We start from the raw sequence: 15,259 nt of genomic DNA on the forward strand, positions 1-15,259 counted from the left end.
CCCCCAGCGCTCAGAGCCTCTTCGGAACCGCCGAGGCCCGGGAGGGGGAGGGGCCGGCCGCAGAGCCGACCAGCCCTCTGCGCCCCCGCCCCCAACGTCAGGACTAGGCGTTCTGGGGAAACGGGCAGAAGAGGGGCGCACGGGAGACAAGCCGCGGAGCGTGAACCGCGCTCACCCCACCGCTGCGCGACCCTTTCTCCGCGTGCCCCTGCCTTTGATTGCTGGGCAGGCTTGGGTGGCAGAGGGGTTGCAGTCACCTGTTCTAGGAGGCACGCTGCCTGTGGGCCGGTTCCCGCTGACGCGGACGCCTCCCAGGACCCAAGTTTACAGACACCAGGAGCCCATGGGTGCCAAGTTCGCAAGCCAGAGAAGAGAGAGGTGGTCCGTGTAGGCTCTGGCAAACGAATTTCTAGGCCTGATTAGGGCCCAAATTCCCTGGGAACCCCAGACTTCAGATCTTCCCTTCTGGGAAGGTTGAATCTGAGGCCACCCAAGGTCACAGGAGGCTCCATGTAGTCACAACCTGCCACATGGGTCACAGGTCACAGGAAACCACATGGAATCACAGGTGTTTCTTGAATACACAGGCAGTCATGGTCTTCATACATACCTATTTATGGCACATGAGGTCTCAAGAAGCCCCCCATAGCTACAGGGAATGGCTACACAGCCACCCACAGCCACATATGGCCACTTTACTGGCTGAGGGGTTGGACACCTTCTGTTTCAGTGTCTGGGATGGAAAGAGGAAGCCCAGTTGTACCTTCTTTTGAAAGAATAACTAGAATAAATTTAGATATCCTGGTGGGTCCTACACCTACACCTGGATTTCAGGGTCACCTCCTCCCAACACTCTTGCTGTTCTTAAATGTGCATGTCCCACCAGGCCTCCAGCACCGAGGACAGCGCTCAAGCAGCCCAGTCCAGAATATATGCAACCCTCCCAGGCCAGGCACTAGCTGACCCAGGGAGAAAAGGGTAGAAAACCAGAGAACAGAGATCAGGTGGCAGAGAATGGAAGAGCCAGAGGTCTCTTCAGACCTACCAGAGACCACCTGCCCTATGTGCGCATGTGCTCAACAACTTAGCCATTAGGGTGTGAATTTGTACAGGGGCCTGCACCTGCAGTACCAGTGTATGGCATACGTCTGCCCAGGCCTGTCCATAGACACCTGTAGGTGAAAGTGTACATATGTGTGCCTCTGAAACAATTCCCATATTTACAGTAGGATCTTCCACCATCCCCAAAGCAGGATCGGGACTCCTGGTAGAGATGCTCCTGCTGGAACTCAGGCACAACCTGGCAGGGACTTTGATGGAATCTCTCATACTCCAGGTTTGGAAGGCTCCTCCAAGAGGATGTCACATGGCTATCAGAATCCCACACCCCCCACCCCTCCAAAATCCCACTGGCAGCAGACTAACTGAAGCCCTGCTGGTGCTCATAAGGAAACCTAAGGGGAACCAGAAGGCTGGGCAACAAGAAAGTATCTCTCCAGATCAGATTAGTCTAGAGAGATCGTCAGACAATTTCTCCATAGGGCAGGGGGCCAACAAAGAACTTCCCTGTAGAGCAGGAGGCCCAGAAGACATGCCGCTAGCCCCAGGCCCAGCCTTCCTCTACAACACTCAGCTGCAGAAGTGCTCCAGTCCCTTGCATGGCTCCTGGCAGCCTCTTCTCCAGAGTGATGTCATGGGACACATTTAGTCTGGCCTCCTGCAGGATGTCGCATCCAGTTACTCTTCCTACAGATGTCTCTGCTACTTGTGAATATTTTAATTCAAAAAGATGTGCTTGAGCTGTGACAGATTACAGCTTAACTGAGTATTTTTCAAGCATGGCCTATCTCCACCTACTCCTTGAGGGGTAGGGATTCGAAGACCATGGGCCTGGCCGTGGGATCATGGCCAGATATTTTTCCTCTTTAGGCTTATTCCTGCCACTGGTTACAGAGACTTGTTCTTTTCTGTCTTTGGTTCCAGAGATCTCTTTCCCCTTCTGTGGGTGGATATCTATGGACCTTCTGTGAACTTCAGCAGTTGTGACACTGAGGCATCCAGATTGCATGGGTAGCAGCCATGGAACTCAGCAGGAGGGGACCCAGGGCCCAGAGATACCTAGGCCAGCCTGGAGGACCCTTGGACTTCTCTGTTAGTAAGATCAGCCACAGTAGTGGTCAGCTCGGTTCACATCTATCTCCTCCCAGATCAGCACCTCTGACAGAGCAGGCAGGTGGGATCCTGATCATGTTTTCAAATCCTGGCACAGGGTCTGATCCAGAGAATACAGAGAACAGTATATTCTTCAACAGAAGACTGAAGTCCAGCGAGCAGAATATTTGCCTCAGGTCACAGAGCAATTCTGGCCTCCAGACTCTCATCCACCCATCCATCCATTCATTCATTCATTCATTCAGCTAATGTTCACTAGTATATATTTGACCCCCTGCTTGGAACCAAGGAGGGAAAAAAAGTCAAAAAGGAAGCACAGGTGATGAGCAGTCCAAGTGGTGAATGTGAAGACACACATTTAATCCTAGCCTAACCCAGGGGAGATATCCTGAAGGAGGAAATATTCCAGAGGGGCCTTAAATCTTGCCAGGCATCAAAGTGGAGCAAAAGACACCACTTCCAGTCCTTGCTGTAGTTCTGCCATGATGTGCAGTCCTGGGCAAGCTTCTTGTCCCTCTCTGTGTCCATTGGTACAAAGAGAGGCTAATTGAGAGGTTTCTGGCATCAGGACTTAACTGACTGACTAGCCACACCTCTGCTGCCTCTTCATCATCACAAAAAGTCACCCTCTGGTCTGTGAGGTCCAGTGTCATTCTGTCTCTAGCCTGATAATGGCTCTAAGTACTATCAAACAATGAGCTCAGCCACTCTGGTCTCATGTTTTCCTGAAGTTAGGACATCTGAGCCATGCTTCTCTGACAGTGGTGGACCTTCTGATTTTTTGACTCTCCAACATTTTTTTTAACACTCTCCTTTATTTTGATAGTTTTCCACATTGTAAGAACCTTCCTCTTAAGGTAGAATCCAGAAAACTCTCTTTTTCAGCCTCCTTTGCAGGAGGGGGTGGATAAGTGACTTAGACCATGCCGATCAGATATACCCTTGTAAACCTTTGATTCAAAAGCCAACAGTAAGCAAGAGAAAGTCCTATGTGTGGTCTCCATCTTACTGGCACAGGCTGGTAGCAGAAGCAATGGATAGAGGATGGTTTGAGGAGTTGTTCCTAGAAGCTGAGATCTGACTATTTTTCTTGAACCTTCCCTCAAATTCTGTGGGCCACCTAACATTCTTTAAAATGCTCCTTTTCTGCTTAAAATAGTCAGTATGGATTTTGTTGCTTGCAGTCAAGAACTCAAACTGATCTACTCACTACCCCACTGCTAAAGGTCTTTCCAGCCCTTACTATATGATGCACCCCCACTCTCATCGCTGCATACATGAGGAAATAGAAGCTCTAGGTGGTGGGCCTGTGTGAGCTGAGCCTGATTTTTGTTTCTCTGCACTCTGACAACCACAAATCCAAAGAGCTGAGGCAATAACTTGAAACCCTATCCAGAGCAGAAGCTTGGAATATATGATGAAATTGCTGGAGGGCTGCAAACAACATTCAACCCATGTCTTTTATTGAACAGTAGAAATCCCACTCCCCTTCATGTTAATAAAATTGTTCAATGTAGAAATGTTAGAAAATACAGGAAAGTATAAGCTAAAGTCATTTGTAATCTCATTCCCCCAAGGATAATGAACAATGTGATTTTGTATATTTTCTAACAATAATAATAGTAATAATAATATCAAGCATTCACATTGTGCTTAGTATGTGCCAGATGTTCTATCTTTTTTTTTCTTTTTAAAATATTTTATTTTTAAGTAATCTCTACACTCAACTCACAACCCCGAGATCAAGAGTCTCATGTACTACCAAAGGAGCCAGACAGGTGCCCCCAACCAGGCATTATTTATAAGTATTTTACATATATGTTACAAAAAGAATTGTATCCTCCCCCCCAACCCCCCCCCCCCAATTCATATGTTGAAGCCCCAGCCTCCAATGTGACTATATGTGGAGACAGGGTCTTTAAGGAGATAATTAAGGTTACATGAGGCCATAAGGGAGTCCGGATCCAATAGGCCTAGTGTCCTTATAAGAAAAGGGAAAGCCACCAGGAGGGCACACACACAGAGAAAAGACTGTGAGGACACAGCAAGAAGACAGCCATCCACAAGCCAAGTAGAGAGGTCTCACCAGATACCAACCCTGCTGACATCATGATCTTGGACTTCTGGCCTCCAGAGCTGTGAAAAAATAAATGTCTGTTGTTCAAGCCACTCAGTTTGTGGTATTTTGTTATGGAATCTCCAGAAGACTAATACAATATGTTAAGTCATTTAATCCTTATATTCATCCTGTCTTTTCCCCATGCATAGTGGAGTTCAATAACTATTTGTTAAACGAATGAATGATGGATACGGTTTATTCAGTACCCTATGTTACTTTTTTAAACATGACCACATGAGTATTTTCTCCATGTTATCACCTCTTTAAATTTAAAAAATGGGTACATGATAATCATTCATGCATAATTCGGTTAAGAAGCCTATGTTGAGTCCCCACTATGTGCAAGGCATTATGTAGGTACTGGAGATGTAGCAGTGAACAAACAAGAAGTCCCTGCCTACATGGTGTGCATCCGCTCTATGGAAAGGCCATTGCCTAGGTGTCAGAAATACATTAATCTACTTATTTGGGAAGGTTTCTTTTGATTGAAAGCTTTCTGATGAGCCAACTGGACAGACATAAGCAACCACATTATTTACTGTTTTTTTTTTAAGTTTATTTATTTATTTTGAGAGAGTGAGAAAGAGACAGAATGAGCAGGTGGGGGGAGAGAGGGAGAATACCAAGCAGGCTCCATGCTGTTAGTGCTTAGGAACTGTGAGATCACGACCTGAGCCAAAACCAAAAATCAGATCCTTCAATGAGTGACCAACCCAGGCGCCCCATCCCCAGATTCTTTAATTTTAAAAAGGCCAATTAAATAACTACAGGGCTCCTGGGATTTCCCCAGAGTCATAGAAGGACAAACACGAAGGACTTGGAATTTGTCCTGAGTTCACAGGCCTGGAAGTTAGAGCTAATCAAGCCACCAGCACCAGCATCTGTGCCTCCCACTCACACAAGGTCAGGATTTGATGGGAAACAAATCACATTTTTAAGACTTTGAAAATGAAGCAAACAAAAAACTTTGAAGAATTATAGGTGAATGTTTATGCCATCTGGGGTTAGGAAAAATCTTTTTAAGTACAATAAAGAAGGTAGAAACCACAAAAGGAAAACACTGGTAGATTTGAAGATCTGACTACAAGCAAATGTTAAATGTCTGCATCTTAAAAACCACAATTAAAAAGATTTAACAGATAAATAGATAACTTGCAAAAATTATTTATACCACAGGCAACAGGAAAAGGTTTTGACATGTTACCAAATCAAGAAGAAAAAGACAAATGAGCAAAGGACATGGACAGGGAATTGAAAGAAGAAGAAATACTTGGCCCTCTCTTCACAGCGGTCCATGTAAGTGAGCTGTGAAGCTACTGCCTGAGTGTCACTGTCCCTTTTTCTGTCTCCTTCCTCTAAAGACAGGTGGGGGCCCCACTCCAAGCCATGTCACAGAGGTGCTCAGAGGACCAGCATTCCATAAACTCCACCTCACTTATCTGGAAGCACCCCCACTTCACTACTCCCATCTAACAGGAATTCAGACCCTTCTTCCTGGTGACCATCTGGGCAGCTCAGCCTCCTGGCCAGGCCAGCTGACCTCAGTAAGAAAAGAAAAGTAGGGATCAGGAGAAAGTTTGGTCATCTGAAGCTCTGACATCCCGCAAACCCCTTCTGAAATGCAGTTTGGCAAGGATGTGTCACAAACCTCAAAAATTTTTTTTCGACTTAACCTTTGACTGCCACTGATGGGTTTGCTTAGGAATTAACACAAAGGGGGAAAATCAGGAATTATTTGTCCACAAAGATTGTCACTGAAATATTATTTACAGCAGTGCCAAATTGGAAACAACCCAAATGTTCAATCACAAAGCTGAATTCATTTTTGCACATCTATAAGATGGTATATGCATTGCTGCCCATAAAAATGATGATGCAGAACGCTGCACGGTGCCACAGGGAGATGCTTGTGGCATGTGGCCAATCAAAACCTGCAGCTTACCAAGCAGTATATTCAGTACAATCCCAATTATGTTTAAAAGCATTTATATATTCATGGAAAAAATGGAAGAAAGATTAGTAGGTGGTGTCACTGAGTGGTGGGATTATAAGGTTTTCTCTCTTCTTTGAATTCATCCGTATTTTTCCAAATTTTCTACAATGAATAGACAGTTTTGTAACAAGGAAAAATCTGATATAAGAAGAAGCCATTTCTAGAGTCCTCTCTCAGTTCAGAAACGGTTGGGGTATTGGAGAGGGAAAAGCAGGTCATGGGAAGATCATTAGAGAAATCAGAATGATGTTCCTTCCCAAATATCAGGAACTGCAGGGTGGGTATGAGTAGAGATCAGTGTTACCAGACTCCTCACCTCCTGACCCTGGGGGTTCTTGGCATCTGTCCCAGGCTTCCTTGGCTCTGGCAGCCATTAGAAGTCCACACTGAGGGGCGCCCGGGTGGCTCAGTCGGTTAAATGTCTGATGTTGGCTCAGGTCATGATCTTGTAGTTTGCAAGTTCAAGCCCTGCTTCAGGCTCTATGCCATCAGTACAGAACCCACTTCAGATCCTCTGTCCCCCTCTCTGTATGCTCCTCCCCTGCTTTTACTCTCTTTCTCTCTCAAAAATAAACAAACAAAAAAAGAAGTCCATGTTGAGCTGGAGCTGGAGAGGGAGATCATGGTTGGAAGACCTTCAGAGTGGCTCATGTCAGCCTACGAGGATGTGATAGAGAGAGGGAAGGGGGACAAAGGCAGTGGAAGGAGGAACTCTTGAGGAGGGTCCAGGTGCCAGGGAAATCCAAGGAGAAGCGAATTTCCAGAAGGGGATGATACATTCCCTGGAGGCAGGCAGGATGCTTCCCATCTCAGAGCTCCTTATAGGGAACGAAAAAAATCAATGCCTAAGTCATTGACCATGTGAGCTCAGACCCAAGGAAAACAAAAACAGTGCTGGAGGGCGGGGGCACTCTCAGGGCCAGGAGAAAACCAGGAACACAACAGAAAGCACTTCAAAGATGGGGGGAACACCACTGGCTAGAAATCTGCTACCGGGCTCCAGAAAGGAGCCAATGGGCCTGCCAAAAGAAACAACTCCGAGCACCAGCGGCTGATTACCCAGAAAGGCCAGCTGGGTTTGGGGCGGGGGGCGGACAAGACATCTGAGCCAGCTGTCCTGTCCTCCCTAATCCTACAGAGGCCTGGGAGGCATAGGGGCTTGCTTATGTTCATACAGAAAATTAAGATGAAGACCAAACCAAACCTTGGGCATTCTCACTCCCAACCTAATGTACCATACATTACTCCCCAGCGAGAATTTTTTTTTAATTTGATAACATAAGTCATCTCTATATTATATAAATTACTTGCAACTATATAAAAACATTATTTGCTATCCAATTCAATTTATGAGGTAACTAGAGACAAAATTCCAAGACTCGATTTTTAAACAATTGAATAAACACAGATAGGCTAACGTCAGATATAAGTATAGGCACAAAAATCCTAAGTGAAAAAATTTTTTAATGTTTTATTTATTTTTGAGAGAGAGAGAGAGAGACAGAGTACGAGCAGGGGAGGGTCAGAGAGGGAGGGAGACAGAATCCACAAAGTAGGCTCCAGGCTCTCAGCTGTCAGCACAGAGCCTGACGCACGGCCCCAACCTGTGAATCATGAGATAATGACCTGAGCTGAAGTTGGATGCTTAACCGACTGAGCCACCCAGGCACCCCCTAAGTGAAATTTTAACAGACAGGTTAACTATGTAAATTGAATTCTCACTAGAATAAAATCCGACCTATACTGCAGGGTGACAGGCTGGTGGGGAACAAACAGCCAGGGGCCATACCTGCAGCTGTGTTGAGTGTCATCCAGGTGAAATTGCGCGATGAACTCCGGTTCGCTCCAACTCTGAGACAGAAGGTTGTCAGGGTTATCTCTGCACCACCTTCTTTAGAAAATGTTGTTCTCACCATGCCCTTCGATCCAGCCACAGCTTTACAACTAGGGCTGTCATGTTCACACAATGTGACTCTGTCCCCTGGTCACTGGTAACTGGTCCAATAGTAGTTCACCCCTGGGAATTTGGAATTGGAATTTTAGTCTTTATCTGCAAAGAATAAACATCTGCAGAGAATATGAAAAATGAAACAAATATTCCCAGAACAGCAGAAATGAGAAACAGAAGAATTCACTGTCGAGTTCTCTACAGGGCCAGTGAGGGAGTGGAGAGAGTCAGTATACTAGTCAGCCAACTAGAAGGGCGATCAGGTCCAACTATGTTGCAACTCAAAACAAATCCCAGGTAAAGATTTCCAGCTATGTCCATGACGCAATTGTCTTCAACGGCCTTCAATTCTGACTGTGCCCGGCACCCTTATTTCAGTGCCCCTTGCAAGCCCAGTTACGTTCCTGCATTTGCAATGTGTGAGATACTTCCCAGTGAGCCTTGCAGTCACTTGCATTAAATACCTAATTCTGCAGATGAGGATACTGAAGCTTAGAGAGCTGATATAATTCACCTAAGATCCCAAGGCTGCCTGATATTTAAATCCAGAGCCATCCAGCTCCCGTGCCTGTATTCTTTTTTTTTTTTTTAAGTTTATTTTTATTTATTTTGAGAGAGCGAGAGAGAGAGAGAGCAAGCAGGGGAGGGGCAGAGAGGGAGAGAGAGAGTGAGAAAGAATTCCAAGTAGGCTCCATGCTGTCAGCACAGAGCACGATGTGTGGCTCAAACTCACAAACTGTGAGATCATGATGTAAGGTGAAGTCAAGAGTCAGATGCTTAACTGACTGAGCCACCCAGGTGCCCCCAACATGCCTGTGTTCTTTCCATCATATCGACTAAGAGGAAAATTGGCAAGAGTCACATCAAGAGGAAGCCACAACAATTGCACATCCTTTCTCAATAAAACCTCTTGAAATTAGGAATATGGAAAAGAAGGAAAAAGATCGAGTTAATTTCTTGGGAAGAAGAAATCTGAATTCAGGAGCCAATTATGTTTTCCAGTGGGAAAAGATGGCGAGAGTAACCCCAGTATCCTCAGGAATCACAGGTGTCACTCTCATCTCCAAAGCTGTGATGTGGTTTGTGTGTAGGCAAACCCCAGGCGGAAGGAAAGACAATATCCCCTGCATGGTAGAAATATCAGGGCCAACCATGAGCTCTTGGTGATGACACAGCAGCAGGGAATTCACCTAAAATACCAGGGCATCCTGCATACTGTGCTGTACAACTCCAATTCAAAATAATTTCAGACATTATTTTAACTTTGTAGAATGAAAGTTCCCAAACAAGGAAAAGATGATGGAATGTGAAACACCCAGGATAGAGCTGCCGGGCCAAGCATGCGATGAAGAGAGGAGTTTCACACGGTGAATTCTCACGGACCTCAGGGTAAGGAGTTGGGGTGGGAATCAGCCACCCACATCTTTGGACAGTCAGACTGAAACACACACTGCCACCCCCTCCATCCAGGACAGCCCTTGACACCATCATCCCTTCCATTCCACATGCTGCTGTCATGCTCAGCCATCGGGCATTCAGGAGACGCTCAGGGTGAAAGTGTGGTGTTGTAGAATTTTAGAATAAAAGAGAAATCATTAGGAGCACCTGGGTGGCTCAGTCAGTTGGGCATCTGACTTTGGCTCAGATCATGATCTCACAGTCTGTGAGTTCGAGCCCCACATCAGGCTCCGTGCTGACAGCTCAGAACCTGCGTCCTGGTTGGGATTCTGTGTCTCCCTCTTTCTGCCCCTCCCCTCCTCACACTCTGTCCCTCTGTCTCAAAAATAAACATTTAAAAAAAATTAAAAAAAAAGAGAAATCATTAAGCAGATATAAACACCAGTAGGATCCATTCTGGTAGAGAACTGGAAAGAAGGTCTCCCAGGGTTTGTGCCAGGGTCAGCATGGACCTTTTGGAAACAGGTACGATGGACTTCTAAACTCTGGCTTTAGGAAGGGTCAGGAAGGATTTCTGGTGAGGGGGTAGTTGAAGGAAGACAGAGAATTGGGCAGACGAGTCCTCCTTCCAGGTACCTCTGCTCCCTCCAACCCACCTCCCCACTGCCACCCTGCCCCGGACACTGCTCCACAACACACACACACACACACTCAGCCCCTCCTCCTTCTTCTTGGGCCCTACCATTCCCATCACCATGTTCCTCAGGGGTGGGCCCTCCTGCAAGAGCACGAAGTTTAGGGCCTCTAGCCAGCTGCAAGTCCCCAAGGCTTGCTTCTGCTGGATCTTCTGCCAAATTACCCCTAGCCCCATCTGCATGCTCTCTGCTTCACTAGGTTTGTGCTCCTCCTAGGAGACTTGTTTCCATGGTTCCATAGCTGTGCAAGTGGTGGTGGTTGGGGGGGGGGCGCGTGTGCCTCCTGTGTCACCATGAACATCTATGCATCCAAAGCAGACTCTTCTTTCCAAGACAGGCACAAATGATCTCACTGGGGAAGATCATTCATATCCCTCTGAGGACAGGCGTGCGCGCTGATCTGTACTCCTGCTCTGGGGTACTCGAATTTAGTTCTGCCTCCATACGTGGATGGGAGAGTGAAAGAGGAGAGAAAGTAAGCATGGTTGAAACTCTAAGAGAAGGAACTAAAAGCTGTGATACTAAATAGAAGTGTTTCTATAAGGTGGCTGAATATTTGTTAAATATGAAAATAAATATAACAGAAAACATACAGAAAAAATATTCACAAAAGTAACCAAAAAACAAGAAAATAGCTGGGAAAAAACAATAGGTGTGCAGAACCAAGCTGAAGAAGGCTTTGAAGCTAGATATAAGGACATAAAAAAGACTTCAGCGAATGAAGAGATAAACTAATTTTCTGGATTAAAATACTAAATATTACAAACATGTCAGTCCTCCCCAAAGTTGGGTTTATACTTAATGCAATCTCAGTTTTAAACTTAACAAAATGGAGACTCCTGGGTGGCTCAGTCAGTTAAGCATCCAACTTCAGGCTCAGGTTATGATCTCAGAGTTAATGAGTTCCAGCCCCATGTCGGACTCTGTGCTGACAGCTTGGGGCCTGGAGCCTGCTTCAGATTCTGTGTTTACTTCTCTCTCTGTCCCTCCCCAGCTCGTGCTCTGTCTCTGTCTCTCAAAAATAAGTGTTAAAAAAAATTAAACTTAACAAAATGGATTTAAATTTAAAAAAATTTTAAATATTTTTTGTATTGTTTATTTATTTTTTGAGAGAGACAGAGCATGAATTGGGGAGGGGCAGAGAGAGAAGAAGACACAGAATCCGAATCAGGCTCCAGGCTCTGAGCTGTCAGCACAGAGCCCCACGCGGGGCTCAAACTCACAAACTGTGAGATCATGACCTGAGCCCCAGGTCGGACACTTAACTGACTGAGCCACCCAGGCGCCCCTAAAATGGATTTAAATTTAATTTAAAGGACATACCTGTTCAATACTGGCCAAAAGCCCTCTTTGAAAGGACAATAATCTAAAAACCAAAATGCCTTAATAGGTAATTTGATGAATCACACAAATATTAAGTCCACTCATAGTACAGAAATTAGACCCAACTGACTAGAAAGCTCATATACTAAATACAAATACTACATGAAATTTCAAAATTTTTCAGCCTCCAAATATTGGTTATATGAGGAGCTCTTATAAATTAGTTAGAAAAAACACACCTGGGGGGCTCAGTCCATTAAGCATCCGATTTTGACTGAGGTCATGATCTCACGGTTATTGAGTTAGAGCCCAGCATCAGGCTGTCTGCTGTCAGTGCAGATCCTGCTTCTGATCTCTGTCTCCCTCTCCTTGCCTCTCTCTCTCTCTAAAAAAAAAAAAAAAAAAAAAAAAAAAAGACAAGACACACCTGGAAAGAATCAGGAGCAAGTAGCTGACTAAGCAATAAAGAAAGGAAAATACAAATGGCTAGTAAAAATATAAAAAATAAGTCAATCCCACAAATAATCAAAGAAAAATTCAATGGAAAGAAGGTATGTCTTTTCTATCAATTATCAAAGTTTAAAACATGGTCATAGATTCCTCTGGAAAGAGTTTACAACATGTGTTTGCATCAGCCTTTTTTTTGGGTGGGAGGGCAATTTGGCAAAATGTACAGAAATTTTAAGTAAAGCACATTCAATCCAGCAATTCCACTTCTAGGAACTTAACTTCAGGAAATAATGTCCAGAAATAGCTATAAATGAATTTTCAAAGATGTTCAGCGTGATGTTACCTATAGTATAAAAAATGTGAGGTAATTTTTATACTATTAAAAATCTAACAATATCTAACAATAGTGAGTTTGATAAATCAATTATCATAAACACATACTACAAAATATTTTGTAGTCATTAAATATAATGGCATAAGAGAATACATAATGATGCAGAAGATGTTTACGTTGCATTAAGTGAAAACAAGTTATGAAATCCATTCTAACAACAAATATTTATTGAGTGGCTATCTCGTGGTAGTAAAAGCAGTGAATAAAGCAGATAAAATTCCTACTGCCTCACAGAAGCTTTCATTCCCTGACAAAATGCATAAACTGGAACATAACTTATATAGTCCCAATTAACAAAAAGAAGATGTGGTTGGAAGGACGTCAGGAAAGACACAAAACTGATGTGTCAAGAGTAAGGCATTGTCTCTGAGTTTGGGATTGAGGCTGGTTTTTGTTTTCTTTTTTGGTACTTCTCTGAGTTTTCTAAACTTTTTGTAATGAAAGTGTATCACATTTGTGGCCAGAAAAAAAAAGGAATCATCTTTTTTCAAAGAATGCAAGTGGAGACCCATGAGTAGGTGGCTTTTTGAAACAGGGATTCATTTTAGCACACATCATCTGGTGCTGTAGAGGACGTAGGCTGGGGTGAGGGTGGGGGTGAGGGGCAGTGGGGAAGAGCCCCATCAGCAGATGTGCATGTAGAATCCAGATAACACAGGATGATCAGTGGGAGGAAGGAAAAGTCCAGGCAGAGGAACATATTAAAAGTCTTTCTCTAATATCCTCCCCCACAGAATCATATTGATCCTGATTACAGCATCTTTCCCATGAGTCAATGTCCTCTCTCATCACCAGGCATAGCTGAGGCCCAGGCCTCCCGTGAGCAGCCAGGACACTAAGACAGGTTGCTCACTGCCTTGACTCAATCCTTCCTAACCTAGAATTTTTTTTTAACCTCTGCTACCTTTTTGGAAATTAGGTTTCAGAATTGATCACTAATTATTTGATCATTTGTTGTTCATTTTTACTCACCAAATATTGTCCCTTTGGGCCCCTTCCAGTGTCCAGGCAGTAGGTGGCTGAGATCCTTTACTATATCTGAGCTGTTAGAGACCCCCTCACCCTACCCCCAACCATGAGTCCAGCCAATGCCAAGCCAAGTCTCTCTCTCCCACAGAGACCTGAGATCCTGGAGTCAGCCATGGAGAGATCTTGCCCCCGGGAAATACAGAGATGATCCGAGCATGCTGACCATCCCTCACGTGGCTGCTTTCACTGGTGTGGATGGAGCTCTGGGCTGGGGGGTTCATGTTTTCTCTTTGTCACATGAGCTAAGAGACAAGACAGATAACAAGGAGGTGTTAACACCTCAAAACATTATCATGACATGTGTGATGGCTTGGCCCCATATTGTAGGACTTCTCTCAGCCCAGGTACCACCATCATCCTAGGGCAGCTTCCAAAGGTGACCTGGACTGTAAGGACCCTGTTCCAGCCCTCTCCTTCCAGTCATTCACTTCTGTGACTCTTCTTCCATCGCCCTTACCCTCACACATCTCACACAAACACAGCCTCGTGACTTTCCGGCACTCACGCCAGCTGTTGGAATTCCACTGTCCTTCATCCTTCATTTCCATTCCTGTTCAGCCCCAAGCCCACTGCTGCCCATTCCCCAACTCCCCATCAGTCACCTTTGTCATGTTCAGTGCACAGGACTTACCCTCTGTGCTGATGCCACAATAAATGGGCCTCAGTCCTCTCCATACTATTTCCATCCCTGGGCCAAGCTGGGCCGCAGAGAAGAGGTGGGTGTGAGTATCACATTGTGACCATGTTGATAAATCCAGGATCCACATCCTTGTTCTCCCCTTGCTTTTTCGCTTACCAGTTTTCAACTTAGTTCAGGGAAAACATTTTTCTCTTTTATCCATGACAATACATTCCCTAGGCTTTCCCTTCACCTAGCTGGCTGGTCTTTTGTATTCTCCTTTCTGTACTTCTCTTCAGGAGCATTCCTACCTCCAAATATTGCAGTGCACCAGGGATGAGTCCTCAAGTCACCATCTACACTCACTCACTGGTGCCCTCCTACTACTATACACCAGTGACAACTAAATGTTGATTTCCCTGTCCAGTCTCCCTCCTGAGCTTCACACTCCTAGATCCAGCCTTCCCCTTGGTAGCTCCCATTGGACACCTAAGTCCATCTCCAATGAGCCACCACTCTGTGGACATTAGGGCTGTTTTCCCAGCATCCATGCCATGCCTCCTGCTTTGGGAAGCAGGTCCTCCTACCCACAGCTGCATGGGTGGTCTCTAATTGGTGAAGAAAATTAGTATAACCCCATTCCCATTGGCCACAGTGATTGGTGATTTAAACTGGTCCAGTAAAATTGAACAAAAGTTCAGGACTTTTGTTTAATAGTTGGGCAGTAGAAGCTTCTTCTAGTAGGGGTCAGGACTAAAACCAATGCCGCCATTTTGCACCACTGTGGGAAGCCAGACTGAGGACAAAGCAAGATTTGAGGACCCATGGAGAAGCTTTGATCAAACCATGTCCAAAATCGGTACTTTTCAGTTGTCAGAGTCAATAGATTCCCCTTGGTGTTTAGGCCAATTTTACTTGTACTTTCTGCTACTTGGTAATAGAAGCATCATGATCCATATAAGAGCAAACAGAACTCTCATATTGCCACCACCCCATTAACCTTCTTTTCTGTGATCTTCCCCCATTTCAGTTCATGGCAGGCCATTCCATTCAGTGGCCTGGCCAAAATCCTTCAACTCATCTCTGACTCCTTTCATAGTCTCACTCCCCATATCCTGT

The sequence above is a fragment of the Panthera tigris genome, chromosome A1 (assembly GCF_018350195.1).
Source record: "Panthera tigris isolate Pti1 chromosome A1, P.tigris_Pti1_mat1.1, whole genome shotgun sequence".
Lineage (NCBI taxonomy): Eukaryota > Metazoa > Chordata > Mammalia > Carnivora > Felidae > Panthera > Panthera tigris.